Below are 14,945 nucleotides of genomic sequence, written 5' to 3'. Positions count from 1 at the left end.
AATGAATTCCCCCACCTGGATCGACTCCATTGGAGTGCCCAGGGGGGTTCCAAATGAATTTAAACTTATTGACCAAATAGCAGCCGGGTTTGAAAATATTCCAATAATTTCTGCTTTCTTTCCAGTGACTCCAAATAAGAATGTAGATAGGATTAATTATGTTCATTACAATGTACTGAGGCTCTCTAACCTGACCAGAGACGGATTGGAGGGGCTAGCGGAGCAGGTGGGTCCGACCTCGTTAATGGGAGTGCAGAATAGAATGGCCCTTGACATGTTGTTAGCGGAAAAGGGGGGCGTGTGTGCTATGTTTGCTGACCAGTGTTGCACCTTTATTCCAAACAATACTGCTTCAGATAGGTCGGTAACCAAGGCTCTGGAGGGCCTAAAGAGCCTTTCTGAAACTATGCATGATCACTCCGGTGTTGGTAATCCGTTAGAAGGCTGGCTGACCTCAGTGTTCGGACGGTGGAAGGGGGTCATCGCTTCGGTCATGTTTTCTTTGTCTATTGTGGTGGGTATTATGGTTATTTGTTGTTGTCTCATCCCTTGTGCCAGAAGAATGTTCAAAAGTATGTCTGTGAGGGCAGTGGACCCTGGAGTCATTACTCCAATGTCCATGATGCCAATGATGCATGTGGAACTGAATGTGTAGGCCAAGGAGGGACACAACTGTTTGTGACCTCTGGATTCTCCAGAGGTCAACAGAGGGAATTGTAGAATAAGGAGGGGATGTTTTTCTCATTATCATTTAATATTTTAATATGCCATTATTAGTTCATTAGAAGTATATAACCAGCTTTGCATTAAGCATAAATTGAAGTTTTTGATCTTATATTATTCTTTGCATTACAGTGATGGTGATAACTTTAATTTGATCTTTCTTACAGGTACCAGAATAATAACGTGATTTTCCATTGCAGATGTAACCATGATCATTCCATACACATTGCAGTTTGTTGCTCATTCTAGAGTTGTGCTCAAGGTAATTAAAGGTTAAAAGCTACAGCCAGCGCGAGTCTGGCTGATCTATGGAGGGCAAAGGCGTTGAGCTTGGAAGGCCGCACGCGCTTACACAGCACTTATAAGATGTCATTCTTGGTGATTTTGTGCTTAGTCATGTTTTAATATGTTTTAAGTAGAAGTAGCTGATCCAGCAATATTCATTTAATATTATATACTTGATTTAGAGCAATACACACTGATGGTCTTAATAAATGAAAGAGTCCTTGTAGTTGCCATGTTGTGTCTCAGCAGGGTACAGACGGTTCCAGGAGAAGGGGGGCAGTTAGCGTCTGCCCTCGGGAAGGAGACAATGTTATTCTTTGTGTTAAATAAAATTGTCAACATTGATTGTATTACACCTGTCACTACGCATGAGGGGGCGTTCTAATACCCTGATTTCATAAAACTATGGAGATGTGTTTTTTGAGATGAGATCTGAGACTCATGTGACTCATGCAGAGGAAGACAAAAGAATGCATTTGCCAGGTCAATGCACGTGAACCACTTTTGGTCACATGTGATAGCTGATAAAGCTGTGTACGGATTTGGTACCGGTGCAGTAGTAGAGAGCAATATTTCATTAATGGCTCTCAAATCATGTGCCATACGGTATTTTCCTGTTCCATGTTTCTCCACTGGTAGAATTGGTGTGTTCCACAGTGAGTGAGAGGGCTCTAACACCCCGGCCCTTAGCAGGCCTTCTATTGTTTCTGTAATTCCTGCCTCTGCTTCAGGTTTGTGTTTATACTGTGGTCTATTGATTGGTGTGTGTGACTTGAGCTGGAACAAGACAGGAGGACACTTAGCTAGGCCAACATCCGTGGGCCCTTTTGACCATAGACTGTCAGGCAGATTCGACAGTCCAGCAACTGCGTGAGGATGATCTACACACTCCTCACCATGTGTTTTTGAAATTTCTTTATGTTCCAAGATCACTGTATCCTCACAGGCACAAGTTATGCAATAGGTTTTACAATTTGGAGCATAAAATAAGTTAGGAATTTGGGTTCCAAGTGTTAAAAACAATTTAAAAATGTACATTGCAGCCACTGTCTGTGCATCTGGAACTGTTTCTGATGATCTGTGATGGTAGCAGGTACTTAGTTCACCAGATACTAAGAAATGATTCCTTTTGTTTTTTAAGGTAACTACTTAATTTGTCTTTTCTCTTGCAGGTAAGTTGACATGGAGCTGTCCAAAGCCTGACTCCTGCTGACGGTCGTTCTGTATGTGTTTGTTGTGGGGCTGGTGACAGAGAGGTAAATATGCCTCAAATAGTTGTTGACCTTTCTGTGTGGAGACACGAGGCAGAAGCAGCAGCCACTCTGATTATTGGACGTCCTGCTGTGACAGTGGACAGTGATAGAAAGGCCAGCGCTGTCTTTACTGAGCATCTTAGCTTCGTTGTTTTGTGATTTCATGAATAAATAATTATAAATAAATGATCAATAATTAGCCATTTGTCAGTAGTAGATGTGTGGTTATTATAACAGAGGGCAGAGGTCCTCTAAGGGCCTGGTTTAGGTGTTCAGCAGCGTCCTGTGTGCAGCAGATTAATCACATCATGTTCGGTTTGGTGGCTTTTTGATGTGATTGTTCGGAGAAAGCTGCCAGGAAACGACTAATAACTGATCAATGACAGCTCAGACAGTCCAGTCCAGTCTAGCTGGCTTTCCTTACAAAGTGATTCATTCGTTACCGTCTGTGGTCTCTGACCTGAGGAGGCGCAGTGTTACACTGATTTCATCTCCACAAAGCTTCTGCTGAATGTGAGTGAAGCGAGATCACTCCAAGCTGGTCAGTAATCTGTCCAGACCAGTATGTCAGTACTGTCTGGGTTTATGCTGAGCTGGGCTACTGGTACATGACTGGTAATGAACTGGTAACAACCCAGAGTTCAGTAGAACCTCTGGCTCTCTGTGCGCAATGAGAAAGCCAATCCATAAATAAATCATGAACAGCCAACATGCACACATGCTTAACATAGTGTGTGTGTGTGTGTGTGTGTGTGTGTGTGTGTGTGTGTGTGTGTGTGAGTCTGCTTCCTTTGAGTACAGCTGTTTGCATTAATATTTCAGGAAGATGCCCTCAGAGAGACATTATATATGTTTGCATGCTGCATAATTAATATAATAATAAATACCTTTCTAGCGTGATAACAGCAGGGGGCGCTGTGACTGCAGAGTCCTTTTGATGTGCTGTTTTTACGTGACAAATTGCTGCTGACAGATCTATGTGATCACATATATTAAGAGAGGATTCCTGATTCTCTGTTTTACTTTGTACTGTGACGCTAATTTAGTTTATAAATAAGTCTTTTAATCGTATTAGTTGTAATTAGAAAGACGAACTCCTCTCTCCTGATTGTTTATTGGCTTTTTATGAATTAGGGTGAAAACTTCAAACCCACAAATACAAAAGTAACCTAGTCAGTTTTGAAGATTAACAATGGCTAACACTGAACAGTGCTGATTTTCTAACACTGGAATATTTCTAACATTTTGAGTTATTTTCCAGTGTTAGAAAATCAGCACTGCTCAGTGTTAGCCATTGTTAATCTTCAAAACTGACTAGGTTACTTTTAAACATATAACACTGTCAAAAGTGTTAATTTAACACTCAACAGTGTTGTGTGGACCCATATAGACACTCTCTAGTGTTAATTTAACACTGGAGATTTTGCTGTGTAGCCTCTTTAGTTAGATTCATTTTAAATTTTGGCCCTCGAAGATAAATGGGCCCTAGTGACAGTTCGTTGCTGCTACAGGTGATTGTTTTACTCCTTTAGCAATGGCTTAAAAAATATTAAAGAAATCACACTGACTATTTGTACTATTACATTGTACAATAGTTATTATTACACAGACTTATTGTTATTATTTGTTACTGTTTAGAAGGCTTTGATGTGGCAGCCATCACAATTGCCTGTTTTCCATTAGTACCTACCCCCGTTTTTCCAGTAGGTTATAGTACCATGTAGTTTTTCAGTAACTACTGCACCAAGGTTCCAAGTGATCCAAAGTGATCAGAAAATTTGACATAGACTGAATGCCACCAGGTGGCTGGTCAATGGTGTCACTCGATAAGTTATGAGTGCGCCTCCTTCGTGAAAATCCAAGCCATCATTTTTGAAACTCTGAAAGGTTTGAAATAGCGACCAAAATTAACAGCGTGATCCCTGAATTGAACACTAAAGTATAGACTGAGCAGCAGGCATTTTGTCACCTTGACGTCCATGCTTGCTGTGGCATTTATATCACTGGATGCTCGGCTGCATTGCTATAGTGACCCCAGGCACAGTAGGTGATACTCAATTTCAGTGAACAACTAGATGCCGTAAGTCACGTTAAGCCAATTTGAGTAGGTACAAATGTAAAAATGGCTTAGGGTATGCAATTTATCAGTTCCAAAAAGTACAATTGTAGAAATACCTTGCATCTCCAGAGCCAATCCGAGTCACCATAATTATAGTCTATTTCTTCACCTGGACTTATGTCTCTGCTTGCAAATAAGCATAGATGGGGCTTTCCATTGAGTAATGGTAAATGGTAAATGCACTGGTTCTTATACAGCACTCTTCTACCCTCCCTAAGCACTAAACCAGTTCCAGAGCATCTAATAAAAGCACTGGCAGCAACAGGGGCCAGTATCCCGCCCAAGGTGACTTTGGCACGCAGACTGGAGCAGCCGGGGATCGAACTACCGACTGACGTCCTGAGCCACAGTCGCCTCTTTTCCAGTAGAACATAACTGCCTCAGCTCAACTTGACTCTACTCGACTCTACTTGACTCTGTCTCTCAGTTACAGTTGAGCACCACCTCAGTGTGGGTGGGGCTGTTACAGCAACACAACCTGGAAGTCCCGTGACGCAAACACAACAAGCGATGACATCCCGGTGATGGAACATCTGCACCCCGTCACTGGACTTCCTGTGTAGCCGTTTCCCTCGTTGCCAGGCAGGTTTGAGTCTTGAAGGGTTCGCTCTCATAACTGATCCAGTGATGTCACTTCCTGGCCATCGGCGGCATGTATCTGGGACACAAACTGGGCTTGGAACTGGGTGAGAGATGAAACTCTGAGGACCTGCACAGACTTGCTGCCTCGCTCTTTGTGAGGAACGTCCTTCAGGAGTATGAAAGGGAAACTAGCAGTTTATTGAAACCAGCTCCGCTTCAACCTCAGATGCACACAAAGTAGACTCGTTCCCCAAGAGTTTGCACTTTGGATCCCAGGTATCGAACCAGCAACCCTCTGATTAGCAGATGAGCCAGTCGGGCTACAGCTACCCTACGTGTGTGTGTGTGTTGCCTTTTCATTCACATAATCCATCTTATCTCTAATGAAAAAGCCAAATGAAATCCTCAGATTTGCCCCTCAGGTTCCCACAGTGTTCAGGTCCCACATTTGAGCCACGACTGTGGGTCACACAGAGGACAGAGCATGTCCTTTAGCCTTCTTTGTTTTTGGATTGTGTGCCACAGAGTCTCACTGAAGATGATTTTGGCACGTTTGCTGAGATTGTTTGAAAAACAAGCTAAAGAACACGTCCACGATGTCACAGCAGCTGTGGGCCTCGATGGAGCCCACGTTTGTCCTGGAGGCGTCCTCTGTGGAGTGAGGCCGGCTCACATGGTTCAGTCTGAACAGGGTGAAGCTCCAGCTTTGACCTCATTAACTTCCAGTAGTGGAAAAGCAGCTGTAGCTGCATTTTTCATCACTATTAATGGGATGCTGCTATGACCTGCTGTTAGTGGGAGCTCAAAGCCTGAGGCCATCATTAAGATCTGTGTGGGTCTGTGTGTGTGTGTGGGTCTGTGTGTGTGTGTGTGTGTGTGGGTCTGTGTGGATCTGTGTGTGTTTGTGTGAGTCTGTGTGGATCTGTGTGTGTGTGTGTGGGTCTGTGTGGATCTGTGTGAGTCTGTGTGTGTGTGTGGGTCTGTGTGGGTCTGTGTGGATCTGTGTGGGTCTGTGTGAGTCTGTGAGTCTGTGTGGATCTGTGTGTGTGTGTGTGTGGGTCTGTGTGTGTGTGTGGGTCTGTGTGAGTCTGTGTGAGTCTGTGAGTCTGTGTGGATCTGTGTGTGTCTGTGTGAGTCTGTGTGGATCTGTGTGTGTCTGTGTGAGTCTGTGTGGATCTGTGTGTGTGTGTGTGGGTCTGTGTGAGTCTGTGTGGGTCTGTGGGGGTCTGTGTGAGTCTGTGTGGGTCTGTGTGGATCTGTGTGTGTCTGTGTGAGTCTGTGTGGATCTGTGTGTGTGTGTGTGGGTCTGTGTGGGTCTGTGTGTCTGTGTGTGAGTCTGTATGGGTCTGTGTGGGTCTGTGTGAGTCTGTGTGAGTCTGTGTGGGTCTGTGTGGATCTGTGTGTGTCTGTGTGAGTCTGTGTGGATCTGTGTGTGTGTGTGTGGGTCTGTGTGAGTCTGTGTGGGTCTGTGTGTCTGTGTGGGTCTGTGGGTCTGTGTGGGTCTGTGAGTCTGTGTGGATCTGTGTGTGTGTGTGTGTGGGTCTGTGTGTGTGTGTGGGTCTGTGTGAGTCTGTGTGTGTCTGTGTGTGTCTGTGTGTCTGTGTGGGTCTGTGTGTCTGTGTGGGTCTGTGTGTGTGTGTGGGTCTGTGTGAGTCTGTGTGAGTCTGTGAGTCTGTGTGGGTCTGTGTGGGTCTGTGAGTCTGTGTGGATCTGTGTGTGTGTGTGTGTGGGTCTGTGTGTGTGTGTGGGTCTGTGTGAGTCTGTGTGAGTCTGTGTGGGTCTGTGTGAGTCTGTGTGTGTCTGTGTGGGTCTGTGTGAGTCTGTGTGTCTGTGTGTTACTTGAAAACAGTAATCAGTAACTAATTACTTCCCCCAAAAACTAATCCTGTTACTTTACTGATTACTTATTTTCAAAAGTAATTAGTTACTTAGTTACTTTTTGTCGTGAGACATTCTCGCAAAAAAATCACGGTTTTAGTAACGCAGTAACGCAGCGTTCCTACGGGAAAGTAACGGTAATCTAATTACTGTTTTTGCAATAGTAATCCCTTACTTTACTCGGTACTTCAAAAAAATAATCGGATTACGCGTTACTGGAGCGTTGTTCTCCTCTGTAACAAAGCAGTGATAAAGGAATAGATGCTGATTTTATTAACTTGTGTCTTTGTGCTGCTGGATTCAGTCTGAAGCAGGCAGCAGTGCTGAACCTACCAGTGTAAATGTGATGGTGGAAGCAGAGGCCAGCACTTGGCAGTGCTAAACACAATAAAAGACTCACAAGTTCCTGCTCAAAGGTCAGCTGCCTTCAGATCAATCATTAACCTGCAGCAGGTTGTGGCCTGATGTGTTTGTAAGAGTTTCACTTTCAGGAGGAGAAGATTTAAACGAGTCACACAAATGTGAACTACAAAGTCTGTGACACACAATTTATGCAAACTGCATGAAATCTGACCTGAAGAAATCCAGTCTTCTGCCTGTTGTGGTTGTGACAGCTGCTCGTAGGAGAGTTTGTTTGTAGGAGGTGGAGATGTTCTCAGATCAAGTGCGTAATCGTCTCTTTGTGTAGACGCTAAAAGCTGTGAGCCAAAACTCTCTGCTCTGAAACTCTTCACTCAGTCCTCACGCTGAGAGTTTAGAGGCTGAACTTCTTGTTCCTCCATAACACTTTTCATGAAACAGCAGAAATGAGCTTGTGTTTCTCAGCAGTGCGCACACAGAGAACCGATACTCTCTGCTCAGTCTGAACAAATCAAAGTGAAACGTCAGTGAAAACACAGCTGCTGATCAAACTGTGTCAGATTAATGCCTCAATGTTTCACTGTGAGGTTAAAAAATACATAAAAATGATTTAAAGAAGTAGGAGGCAGATTTTCACAATAAGAGCACTTTGTTTTTAATTCAGTTAATGTCAAACTGTCATCAACACCTCTGTGTTGTCTCCGTCTCTGAGCAGATTCAGGCATTACTCAAATAATAAAGGCTTTTTTTCACTATTATACTTTTCATTAGTCTCCAGGTTGATGATTATAAACAGAATTATTAAAGTTTTTATCATTTCAGGCTGAAAATCAACATGAATTTGGTTCTAATCAAAGAAGCTCCTTTAATGTGTGTCATTAAAATCCTCACACAGACTTAAAAAGGCGACATTAACATTAAAATAAATGAAAGAAGCTTCAGCTGAGAGCTTCATGCAGTCATCATCAGCAGCTCATAGCAGTCACAGCTCTTTATTACGCAGCTTTGCAGGAATTAAAGTGGCTGAAGTGTCAGAGTTTGTGTGAGAAGCTGCTTCATGGACAGCTGTACACACGTCTTTATTATTTCTTCATAAATCAAACACACAGGTTTGTCTGCAGATGATTTAAAGTGTGTCGTTGTGCAGTTAAAGCTGTTTGTGTGACGCCCTGACCTCCTGTGAATGAAACAGCCAATCAGATCCATCAGAGAGAGAGCAGGAAGTGTTGTGTGTTTGTGACAGAACAAGGAAACAGTGATGATGATGAACATAAAGGTCCTCTGATGTTTCCTGTTACAGTAACGCTTGTTCATCTGTTGCTCTCCTACACTTTCCTATAAATAAAGGAGAAAAAGTCAGTTTAGTTTCATTTCCTACAGCTCAGAGTTACACTTCACATTCCTGCTGTCACATCAAAAAGCTTCACTTTGGTCCAACATCTACATGTTAACATGAAACACAGACAGACTCAGAACATCTGGAACATCTGCACTTTGACCCAAACTGTTATAACAGGATATTTTCTGCATATTTCTTATGTTGGACCTGTTTGAACTGTAAACGACCTGTAATCATCTGTAAATGGTGTGAGACACACTGAGGCCACCTACAGGGCAGCTGGGGAACAGCAGGGATCTGAAATCAGTGAGAAGAACAAACGGACTTAAGATGGCTCGAAGTGATCAAAGTTGATCTAAAACAGAAGATAAATCCACTGATTCTTTGTAAAGTTGATCTGCTGCTCACATGAATCCATGAAAGATTTATTTCACTGAATGTTTCTTCAAAGCTCATTTCAACCTGTTGAAGTCATGAATGAAAGTGCAGACTGAGAGTGGATCACATGATGTTTGAGGTGTGTCATGTGACATGTTCAGTATTGTCACACATGTCTAGATTGTCCCTGATATCATAACTGCTCAAACACTGATGATTATATTTGAAGAATTATTCCTGATGGCAGCAAAGTTTGAATGGAGCTCTCTGTCTGTGCTGATTTGTCGCCCTCTGGAGGTCAAAGCACAAACCTACAGGGCAGGTGAGGAACAGCAGGGATCTGAAATCATACGAGACGTTAGTGAGTGAGAAGAACAAACGGACTTAAGATGGCTCGAAGTGATCAAAGTTGATCTAAAACAGAAGATAAATCCAAAGCAGCATCAGATGAATGTTACCATTTCCAGTTACGGTGCCCTTCATCTAATATGGAAATGTGTTGTTTTTTTAGCCGTGTTGTTGTTCTTCCTATTGTGTTTAGGCCAGAGATGCTCTTCAAACAGCGGACAGACATGACCACATTACAAGAACATGGTGTGAGTCCGATTTGATATTCCAGTCAACGCTGAGAGACCTTAACCAGGAAGTCAGAGGTCAGCTGATGCTGCGAGCAGGAAGTGAACCAAGGGAAAGGTCCACTCTACTCAATCTCAAAGAAAATATGCTGGTATTTGTTGATGTTGATGGTACAATAAAAATATATAATATAATAAATAATAAAATATCATGTGATGATGAGATGTGTTGTTGGTGTTTGTATTTTCTGTAAATGTCTTTTTTAATGTAAATGCTTTGTTCCAGACGGACAGGGAATCAGTTGCTGTACGATGACATCATCTTGATGTTGACGAGGAGGGCGAGAAAAACTAGTTTTGTCCTGCAGATGGCGATCTTGCACCGTGTTCAGAGAGCCGACACTTTGATGGTGCTGCTCTACTCAGCTTACTTTAGCCTGGGTTGGACTCTATATGAGCAGCTTCCACTCTGGTTTCACTCTTAAACACACTTGTTTGATTTCACTTGTAAAAGTTGAAGAATAAATATTTTATTACAAAATTATTTGTTGATGCATTTTTTTAGGGTCAAATATCTTGTTTGATTTGAGGAATGAACTGTTAGGGTGGAAAAAGTGAATCAGGTTAAAATAGTGGTGCTTTATATCAGTGAAGATGTATAATGTAATTTAAAATGTTGATGATGGGTTGTAGTGGGCTTGTACTTACAAAACTGCCTCATTTTATTGGAACGATCCACAGTTGCATCCATTCACGGATGACATCTGACATCATTTGACATCTGGTCTGAACACGTTTGTACACAAGATGCCTCAGTTCTGGATGTTCCCACAGACTCCTCTGTGCACCTAAAGGAAAGGTCAAGGGTCAGCAGCACATGTAGTTGGGACAATTCTTCAGTCGCACAAACTACACAATCATTTTCCTCCAATGACGACTTTTCACTTGCAGAAATGGTCCTGTGTGATTTCCAGGCTGTGATATAAAAACTAGTTCCTAATGGCAGCGACTCACTCAGTAAACATGTGTTTCCTTCACCAACCTCACACACAGATCCAATAAGATCAGGAAGTGGGCAGTATAGTACAATATGTGTTATTCTGTGCTGCACTGCCCAAACTAAAGATCTGCTGAAGTGTTGGAAATGATCCAGATGTTTATTTTGGACGATACAGCAGAAGATCAGACATGAAAGTGGAGATAACACAGAAGACCTGCAGCAAAGGTCAGAGGTCAGACTGGGCCCCTGGATTCAACAATGAGCCAATGATCATCAAGCAGTGACTAAAGCAGAGCCCTGACGTTCTGACATTCATCACACAGTCAGAACAAATGTCTGCTGATGACTTCATCTCATGAAACGACTGATAGATGTCAGTTCATTGATCAGCTGAGCTGCTGATCTTCATCGTCACAGAAACATTCAGCTTGTTTCAATCAGTAAATAACTCCCACTACTCCCAGTTTGAACTGTTCCCACTCAAAATGCTGTGAGAACAATGATCATTGTAGGACTTCACAAACATCACGTGTTGTTTTCCACATGTAAGATCAGCAAACACACAGAAACTTCCTGTTGCCACACACGGCCTCTAAAATCTCTTCCACGCTTTCTGTCTGAAGTCCACTCTCTGTGTCGGATCCACAGGAAACAACAAGATCTTATTAACATGGTTTTCAATGTGTCTCCTTCCAAAAAGTCCAACCAATGAACAAATGTGTGTATTTGTGGAGGCCGAACAAAAGCATGACACATTTCTCTGTTTCTATAAACTGGAGTCAAACACAAACATGAAGAGTTTCACTGACAGACTCCAAAATGCCCCCACAGTGGATCAAAGGGAAATCCTACAGTGTGGCCAGAGACTCTTAATGGCTCCAACATCAACACATCCACAATGTTGGATCCAGTTCTGCCTCACAGAGTTACTAAGACACACCCTCTGCCAGCATCACAACAGCTCCACCTGCTTCACCTGCCTCCTCAGCATCTGTACACCTGAAGAGAAAAGAAAGGCTCCAACAGCTCAAATCTACAAAGGATTCATGAAGTTTCATCCAACAATAACATGTTTGCCTTCCACAGTGTGCTGTTAGACACCACTGTACCTCTGCCATTTCAAAAAGAGCAGCTTGGGAACATTTTGGCTCCAAACACTTTGTGTTTAAGTTCTTTGTTTTCTTTGTGAAGCCGACAACATCTGGAGCTTTGTGACTCATAGAAACATCATTTTGTTCTTTAGATGACAGCAGATTGGGACTGAATAATCAATCACTATCAAACCAATAAAGACAAACATGCTGATTTTACAGGAACTTTGTTGGAGAAGCTGCAAAGACATGAAACTGGTGGAGATCCCAAACCAGTTGATAGTGCTGGTTATTCCAAATAAAGCTGTTTCCCTTTGAGATGAAATGACTTTGTGTCCTGATATATAATAAAGATGTTGTTGTTTTTGAGCCCCTGTATTAAAAGTAGTTTAAAGTCAGCTTGAGTTTGATGTCTTTATGTCAAAGCTGCTCATGATGTTGAGCTGCTGATGGAATAAAAACAATATAAAAGCATGTAGTCCAGACTTAAATGTAGCCTGTTGTTAGCTGAGGTCCACACACAGTGTTTGACAGTGTAAAGTGTGTGAAAGGGCTGCTGGTGGAGCTCACTAGGATGAGCAGGTGACCACGAGGTGGAGAGCAGCTGGCCTGGCTTTGACCCGGGCCACGCCCCCTTTCTCTCTGCTTTGCTGTCACTTATCTTCACTGCTCTGTCCAATAAAGCTGAAAAAGGCCCCGAATCAAAGAAATCTGCTGCAGCCTCTGAAATGTCTTCTGTTTCCTTCCCGACGGCTTTTTCACCGTCAGCCCATCAGACAGTCCAGCAGCATTTATGATGATGTCATGATGTTGAAGAGGCTGCTACGGTGGCCTCCCATGACCCCCAGCCTCATCACAGCTGAGATGCAGACATTTGAAACCATTCAGCAGACAACTGAATAACAGTCCAACACAACAGTCTGTGTGCAGACACACACTGACCTTTCATATAGTCAAACACAGCTGGTTGAGTCATTTCTCTGTGAGTCTAAAGTGAATCTAGTATTTGAAAGTCCACTTCCTGTATTTGTTGTTGAAGACTTCTTCAGCTTCTTCTCGAGGACATCAGCTGCTTGTTTGGCAGCAGAGGCAGTTAAGAAGCTTCCTGAAAAACACTGAACAGTGAGTTCACTGTGGCATATGACAGATTCAGCTTTCTGTGTGCAAATGTGTCTGTGTCGACCTTTCAAATGCTGTTGAATCCAAAACATCAGCGGCTCCTCGGCTGCTCACTTCATGCACTTCTGTCTGTGTGACAGTCCAATGACATCACAGCTGTTTCCAGCCCCAGTGTCTCAGGACTGGACACCTTTAAACATGTCGAGGATCAAACAGCGTCCAGCTAAACACACATGAAACTATCAGAGCTGACAATCATTCCAATAACATCTAATGGTTCATGTATGTAGACACAGGACTACAAGGAAATGGCTCTCAGCATCTGGCTGTGGGAACACATGAGTCCCTGTTTGTGTTCAGATTGTGTGCATGTTTTAGACATGTGTCACATGTAGAAACACAACAATCCCACAATGACACACAGATGTGTTTGACACAGCTGTGCAGCTGTAAGTTGTTTCTAATGATTCATTGAAGCTCTTCTAACATTCTGGAGACGATCAGTACATGAATCTGTTCAACACGACAACAATTTGACTTCAGTGTGAACGTTTGCATTAAATAACCTTCTTCATCCAGCTGACAGCATCTTCATCCTATGATGTGAACAGTTCCTCCTGTTGATGACAAACCTCTGACAGGATCTGCTTGAGGAGCTTTTTCATGTGCAGCTCTCTGAGCTCAGGGCTGAGCTGCTGTTTCATCTTTAAGAGCTGCTGCCTCCTCGCCGGACTTGTTCTCCTCTTCTTCTCCTAATGACACCATTTCTGCTTCATATTAAATTCAATAAAGATGCTGACATGTATCTGTAGCAACAACATCATTGAATCTAGAACAACTGGAGCCAAACCAGTGGCTCTGCTGGGATCACTGGTGAGCCAACACTTCCTTGTTGATGCAGATTTCAGGGCTTCCTTTTGCTCCTCCGTTATAACTGTTCTCTCTTCTCAACACATGATGACACAAAGGAATCAGCAGTGACAAAGATGATGCTGAAGAGAAGCACACACTTCACACATATAACAGAGCAGTGCAGTTACACACACCTCTGCTCGACATCAGGCCTCAAACAAAGACACAAAACACTAACTTGACTCTAAACAGAAGAAACGAGCAGCTGTTTCTGTTCTGTGCTTATTTATATTTGACACACATGCTTCTCTTTGTGCAAACACACATCGCACTATAAGGGTAACCTCGCACACAATGATTGGACAGCACAGTGATGATGCTGGGAGATCCTATACGCAGCAACACAGAAACACTGAGAACTTTAAACAATGATGGAAAGTGTTATAAATGACTTGTTGGCCTCTGATCTGTCACAAACAGCTGAAACGTGTCTCTCATGAGTCACATGAAGGTTTTTGACAGAAAGGACAAAAAGTAGCTGCAGTCAGTTTGTGTCATTTTTATATTTATTCATCTGGGAGAAAAATCTGAGGGACATTAAAATGTGTTTTCAACAGAGACAAGAACATGAATATAACAGAACAGGTAAATGAACATGTTTCAAGTAAACAGCTGGACTGATCAGGTCCAAACACAGAGTGATAAACTTGTCAAACAGCTGTCATATCTTTATATAGAAGCTCTTTATAAATGCTGCTCACTGCAGTCTGTTTACTAATAATGTCAAAGTGTTAGAAACACAGAAACATCAGAATGGTCTTTGTTCACAGAAACCTGTCTGGGATCCTTTGTTGTTCTTTTGATGCAGAGTTACATTATAAATATAAAGAGTTATTTCAGAGTCTCATCAGTTTTCCTGCATGTCTTTATTTAACACATCAGCAGGGCTGAAGCTCTCATGTTAAACACACACTGATCTATGGACACGTTCATGTGTTTCTAACAGAACCAGGCTGTTATCAGCCTGCACTAACATTATGTCACACACACTGAATGTAACAGTGACAGTTTACATCATCACACAATCAGCTGTGATTGTTTCACTGTCATCAAACGAGTCAACAGGAAGTAGAATCAATAGAAACCAATCATTTACTGACAGCATGTCTGATGGAAATAAGTGCAGATTATGTATGAAGTCTAACTGCACACAGTAACTGTGTTACAATAAGGACTTAACAGCGCCCTCTGCTGGAGTGTTTCAGTACTGCGTTAACTAGAATACACCACCTCCTCCTCACACCACCTGCTACAGCTCTACTCTTCTATGACTACAGTCATCCACAGCACTGATGTGAGGTCACATGGTTCATATGTAAGGAGCACAGCTG

Source organism: Diplotaxodon limnothrissa, linkage group LG3, assembly GCF_057381915.1.
Source record: "Diplotaxodon limnothrissa isolate DT_005_m linkage group LG3, D_limnothrissa_male_GT1.1, whole genome shotgun sequence".
In the NCBI taxonomy this organism is placed as follows: domain Eukaryota; kingdom Metazoa; phylum Chordata; class Actinopteri; order Cichliformes; family Cichlidae; genus Diplotaxodon; species Diplotaxodon limnothrissa.
This window is presented reverse-complemented; position numbering follows the sequence as displayed.